Genomic DNA, 6,975 nt, shown 5'->3' on the forward strand with positions numbered 1-6,975 from the left:
GCATCTCGGAACTGACTGCCAGACTTCTGCGACCCCTAGGACTCATAACGGCACACAAACCAACAGCCACGCTCAGGCACCAACTCACCAGAACGAAGGACCCGATACCCAATATGAGCAAGACGAATGTAGTGTACAAAATACCATGCAATGACTGCACTAAACACTATATAGTACAAACAGGAAGACAGCTAACAATCCGCATACATGAACATCAACGAGCCACGAAACGACACGACCAGCTATCCTTAGTAGCCACACACGCAGACAACAAGCAACATGAATTCGACTGGGACAACACTACTATCATAGGGCAAGCCAGACAGAGAACAGCCAGGGAATTCCTAGAGGCATGGCATTCAAACACAAACTCCATCAACAAACACATCGACCGGGACCCAATACACCAACGACTACAGCGGACAGCTGAAACTGACAACCGGAAGCGGCAGGGACAGACCAAAATAAACACCGGAGGAAACATCAAAGAAGCGCTTCGTAGGAGGCTCACAAGCACTGATGATGTCGCCGAGCCAGGGGACGAAACGTTTGCAACAAAAACTTCCAGCTCGGCGAACAGAACCACAACGAGGGGGAGGTAATTGGGATGCCAGTGGTTAAATGAGCCAGGAAATGAATGAATGTCAGGGCAGAGGATGAAAGGAAGCAAATGGAGTGACCAGAGGACAAGGAGACGGTGGGTAGGAGGTGAGGAGAAGATGGCAGTGATGCAATGTTGTGTGGGGCGTGGGAGGGAGAGTGAGGAAGTGGTGGCAGATTCCAAGGGAGCAGAGAGAGGAAGAGGGGATGATGATGGAGGCTAGTGGGAGTGAGGAGACGGATGGTGTGTGGAACGTAGGAGGTAGAGGAAAGGGAAGGATAGGCATGAGGTGGGCACAGGGGAGTGATGTGGAAGGAGTGAGAATAGGTGAGTAGGATGTGGTGAGTTGGGAGGGAAGATGGGAGTGTGGATGGTAAGTGGGAGGGAAAATTATTGTGAGGGCAGGAAATCAGTGTTGGGGAGAAGACTGCCAGGGAGAGGAAGGCAAGGCCAGAGGAAAAGAGCAGAGGGAGAGGGGAATGGGAGAAAGTTACCCAGTGTCATGTCGACCACAACAACTCTCGAGATAGGGGTCAAATAGTCCCATCACCTTGAAACCCACCACAGTTTCCGTAGCAATGGGAACAGAGAGAGAATTAGATCCATCCATCTTCACAAATGTCATTCCTTTTGTTTCATTCATAATAATAGAAACAGAAAGGGAGGGCAACAGAGAGAGTCTGTGGGAGAGAAACAAAGGGAGAGAGAGAGAGAGAGAGACAGCCAGATGGCAGAGAAGTCAGAAAGTGACTTATATTTCTCTCAGTACAAACCTGTGAGAGTGCAGTACTCTCAGAGTACAAACTCTCCACTCAAACAGAACTCCCACAGTAGAGATTCTGATGCTGCAGTCTCCCACTCTGACAGTGTGGCATTCCTCAGTTCTCACTTTCTGGCAATATGGCACTCCCTCAGTGCTGACCTTGTTGACAGCAAAGCACTTCCTTCACCCAGAGCATCCAACAGTACCGCATACTATCTGTACTGGCCCTTCAGAAGTGTAGTACTATCTAAGTGCTGCGTGTCCAGTAGTACATATTCTCTGCATACTATCCCTCTGACAGTCTAGCATTCAACAGCTAGCCCAGGTTGCTTCTCTGGTCCGGGAATTGCCAGGATATGTGCAGCTCCAATAGCACTTAAGAAAGTTGACATTTTCAAGGACGAAGCAGCTGACTGGCTGATTGTCCCTTCCAACACATTTCACATTCACTTCCTCCAGTAGCAATGCACATTAGTCAGAATGTTTATCTTTCACAAGATACAATTCAGCAACTTTCCAAAGCAATTTTGGGATTTCCTTCTAAACGTAAACCTAAATAAACTTAGCAGGATAGGGTCAGTAGATACAGGGGACACCACTACCTACAAGTTCCCCGACAAGCTACTCGCATCCTGATTTGGAAATATATCGCTATTCCTTCAGTCTTGTCAGATCAAAATCCTGAAACTTCTTCCATAATATCACTCCTGTTTCCCTACATCCTGGCAGTACCACCTTTTCTGGAGAGTGAAGAATTGCCAAGAAATCTCACATTCATCAATGAATAAAAAATACCTTGGTCCTCTCAGTCAGTGTTTGATGAGCTCCGAATTCAATCAGAGAAATGACAAAATTGAAACAAATACATTTTTTGTGCAATTTCTTCCTCCAAACATGGAGGATCCAAATTGTGAACTGAAGCAGGAGAAACATTGCAGAATTTCAGAAAGCCAATGTCAGCAGATTCAGAAAATGATTTGTTGCAATCACCTGAAATTATATCAAGAGCTTACATCACACACAGAGTACAAATGAAATAACTGAAGCAAGCATTCTGGCTTCAGTAATCAGAATATGCATGAATGTGCATCCAAATATATTGACCAATATGCAGATTTCCCTGAACTTACATGGTCGAATTTCTAAAAAAAGTTAGATTCCTTATTCTATTTATGCCTCATTTTACTATGTGTACATCCTACAGCAGATACATTTCAATGAGTAAGAAAAATTCGAAAGCATAGATCAGCAACCCGTGGTTAACTCAAAATGTTAAAGGTGGTGTCAAACTAATAGGAAAAAGCAGGTAATGGTGGAAAGACAGGTGACACGGTCCTTAATTCAGTATCATGCCATCTACCGCACTCTGGGTTAATGAATTCCCTTGGAGTAAAGCTGTGAACTCTCCGACTTGATTGCGTCATAAGGGGAAGCCGATCTACGTCTACTATGTCAATCCACGTTTAGCATTTTACATGCTGCAAATAGATCTCTTCATTCTTCTAAATAGCAGTGAATATGGGCCTACAGTCTCTCCTTATAAAACAAGCTTTTATTCTTGATTTGATTGAAAGTTCTTCATCCAGACTAAATATTGTTCTCTGAAGAAAGACAATATTGAGGTCTGAAGATAATAAATTGTGTACCAATGGATTTGGTTTTTCTAGTTTGCCAAATCACTTGTTGCAAATTGGGTTGAGATCGAAAACATTTTATGCATAATCTAAAGAGATCTCTTGATCTCAGAAAGCAAAACGATATTGCTAGCCTAAAGATTTTAGGCCAAACCACAAATTGTTTACTATGAGAAAGAAATATGCACAAAAACAAATTAAAATCAGATAAGGTAATTTTTCAAAGTCTTTGGTCCAAGTGATAGTTAAAAATCCATCATAAGACAACAAGATTCTTTGCATGCAAAATATTTCATCTATGATATCAGGTATTTCTCAGTGGGTAGTACTGCTTTACAGATGAACATCTAATTCAGGGGTGGCCTGATAGAGGTTTATAACATCATGAGGGGCATGGATAGGATAAATAGACAAAGTCTTTTCCCTGGGGTGGGGGAGTCCAGAATTAGAGGACATAGAATTAGGGTGAGAGGGGAAAGATACAAAAGGGACCTAAGGGGTGACTTTTTCATGCAAAGAGTGGTGCGTGTATGGAATGAACTGCCAGAGGAAGTGGTGGAGACTGGTGCAATTGCAGCATTTAAAAGGCAACTGGATTGGTATATAAATAAGTCGGGTTTAGAGGGAGATGGGCCAAGTGCTGGCAAAAGGGATTAGATTAGGTTAGGATATCTGATCGGCACGGACGAGTTGGACCAAAGGGTCTGTTTCTGTGCTGTACATCTCCGTGACTCTATGATCTATAACAGGTCAGAGGATTGGTCAATAAACCAGAAATAAGCAAAATGAAAAATGACGATAAGATGAATGAGAACAGGAAAATTACTCTGTAGCTGAAAGCTAACCAGAAATATGCAAAAAAGAAAGCAAGAATTTATATAAATATTTAGAACAGAAAAGTTAAAGTGATGAAGGGTTATGGGAAAAAGGCAGGATAATCGGGTTGAGAAACATATCATACATAAGTCTGCTCCTCTTTCATATGTGGTCAGGGTACATGCAAGACACAGAATTGGTTCATCCATGTTTTGCAACTCCTGAACAGTAGTTGTGTAGGTTACAACACTTCATGAGCATGTTATTTAAATGTAGAGAGCAGTTTCTATCTCGAGCACCACTTCAAGCAGTGAGTTCAAAGATCCTCCTCCAGATCCCACAGATTCCTTGCACGGTGTGTTCAGCTAAGTTTTGCTCCTCAGGAGGTGAGCCAGTAGCTGGAGATCAGAGCTGAAAATGTGTTGCTGGAAAAGCGCAGCAGGTCAGGCAGCATCCAAGGAGCAGGAGAATTGATGTTTCGGGCTGAGCCCTTCTTCAGGCTCATGCCCGAAACATTGATTCTCCTGCTCCTTGGATGCTGCCTGACCTGCTGCGCTTTTCCAGCAACACATTTTCAACTGTCTGGTGAGAGAGTATATAATTAGTGATTTGTGTGGTGGCTAAAAGAGGTTTCATAGTCTTTTTTCAGAGACAGTTTAAAGGGAGATTCAGGTGGATAATATGGTGTGCTTGTTCAGCTGTAGGCAATCTAATGCCTCAGCCTATTGGAAGCTGAATTCATCAACGCTTTGAAATGGCCCTGAGGAACAACAATGAGTCAAAATACAGGAAGGAGTTAGAGTGCTTAGTGATGTGGTGCAATGATAACAATCTCTCTCAGTGTTGCAAATGCAAAAGAACTGATCATCGACATCAGGAAAAAAGGAGGAGGACACACCATTATCTACAGCAACAGAGCTGAGGTGGAGAGGGTAGGGAGCATTAAGTTTGTAAGAGTGATGATAACAAACAATCCGTTCAGGGCCTCCCATGTAGGTGTGATGGTCAAAAGGGTTCCACAATGCCTCTCCTTCCTCAGGCAGTTTAGCACATTCAACACGTCCATAAGGACCCTCACCAACCTTTCCAGATTCACCATATCTATCTGAAAGCATTCTATCTGAGTGCATAATGGCCTTGTGTGGCAACTCCTCTGCAAAGGACCGAAAAGTAAAGAACGATATGTGCCAAGTCCAGACCATCATGGAAGCCAAACGTCTATCCATGGTGCTGTGGTTCTATTCGCCGAGCTGGAAGTTTTTGTTGCAAACGTTTCGTCCCCTGTCTAGGTGACATCCTCAGTGCTTGGGAGCGTCCTGTGAAGCGCTTCTGTGGTGTTTCCTCCGGCATTTATAGTGGCCTGTCCTTGCCGCTTCCAGTTGTCAGTTTCAGCTGTCCGCTGTAGTGGCCGGTATATTGGGTCCAGGTCAATGTGTTTGTTGATGGAGTTTGTGGATGAGTGCCAATCAACAAACTCCATCTAGAAACACATAGACCTGGACCCAATATACCGGCCACGACAGCGGACAGCTGAAACTGACAACCGGAAGCGGCAAGGACAGGCCATTATAAATGCCGGAGGAAACACCACAGAAGCACTTCACAGGACGCTCCCAAGCATTGAGGATGTCACCTAGACAGGGGACGAAACGTTTGCAACAAAAACTTCCAGCTTGGCGAACAGAACCACAGCAACGAGCACCCGAGCTACAAATCTTCTCACAAACTTTGTCTATCCATGGTCTCCATTTCCGCTTCTCGTTGCTGTGGAAAGGCTGCCAACATCATCAAAAACCCCTCCCACACCAGTAATACTCTCTTCTAACCTCATCCATCAGGGAGAAGATACAGAGGCTTGATTACACACACCAACATATTTAAGAACAACTTCTCTGCTGTTAGCAGTCTGCTGATCTAACTTTAATAGGATTGATCTTGCTTCTGTTGATCTTGCTTTGTGCACCTCCTGTGCAGTTGTAACCTTGTATATCTCACTCTGTCTAAGCACCCGATGAACTATATGTCCTTGTTGGCTATCATTGGCCTGTATACCTTTTGCTGTACTTTGTACAAGTGACTTCAATATTCCAAATCAAACCAGTATGTAACTGCCAATCACAAGGTGTGCGACAAAGATAGAAATTGCTGGTGAAACTCAGTAGAGGGAAAGTAGGGTCAATATTTCATGTCCAGTGATACATTTACAAAACTGGAGAAGTCTCACGGACCTGAAATGTTCACTCTGCTTTCTCTCCATAGAGGCTGCCAGACATGCTAAGTTTCTCCAGCAATTCCTGCTTTTGTTTCACATTTCCAGCATCGGCAACTCTTCGTTTGTTTGCTCACAATGTGCGCTAGTCTGACAAGTTTCCTTGTCACAGTGATTATTCCGAAGCTTTTATCTTTGTCCAGTCTCTCCCATCAGCAGTTTATTAACCAGACTTTCTAACCATCCACGATATAGTTCATTAATCTTGATTGACAATAATCTCATTCTTTCTATCAATTATCCCTACCTCCTGGGCCAGCTGACCAAAGATCTCAAGGGTCTGCTGGATGTTCTGGATCCATAAAAACCAAACTATCATTGAGGCATTGTCTACTGCACCCAATGAAACTTATCAAGCAGAAGGCGCAACATGCCAGAGAAAGTGAAGCAAGATTTTCAAATTAACTGGTACACGTTTTCCCCTGTTATATCACATAGATACTGCATTGAGTTGAGGCACATTGTCTGGATAAAGCAAGGCTGTTGAAATTGGCTTTTGTCTATGTCGGAGAAATTCAGTCCAATGAATCAGAGACCATAAATGAGGAACGCAGTGAAATTGACAAGTAATTATTTTTTAAAAAGTGATATCACAGATGAGAAATTGACCAGGCTGACACAGAACTGATTCTCTGCACAGATGGCCACAATGATCTTCCCTGCATGAGGCATTCTCAACAAGATTTTCTGATCAACCTGTTCATTGACTTTATAAGACTTGAACCTGGGTCTCAGAGGTCAGGACACCACCACTGTGCCACAAGAGGCCTCAAAGACATTCTCAAAAGCTTTGTTCAGAGTTAAGAAAGGAATTAATATCAGCTCACCGAAGAGGATCCTCTCAAGTACTCTCCTCTGCTGAAGGATGTGCCATCACAGACGGTGAAGAGAG

The sequence above is a fragment of the Chiloscyllium plagiosum genome, unplaced genomic scaffold (genome assembly GCF_037043375.1).
Source record: "Chiloscyllium plagiosum isolate Xiang-an unplaced genomic scaffold, Cpla_swu_hap1 HiC_scaffold_35, whole genome shotgun sequence".
Lineage (NCBI taxonomy): Eukaryota > Metazoa > Chordata > Chondrichthyes > Orectolobiformes > Hemiscylliidae > Chiloscyllium > Chiloscyllium plagiosum.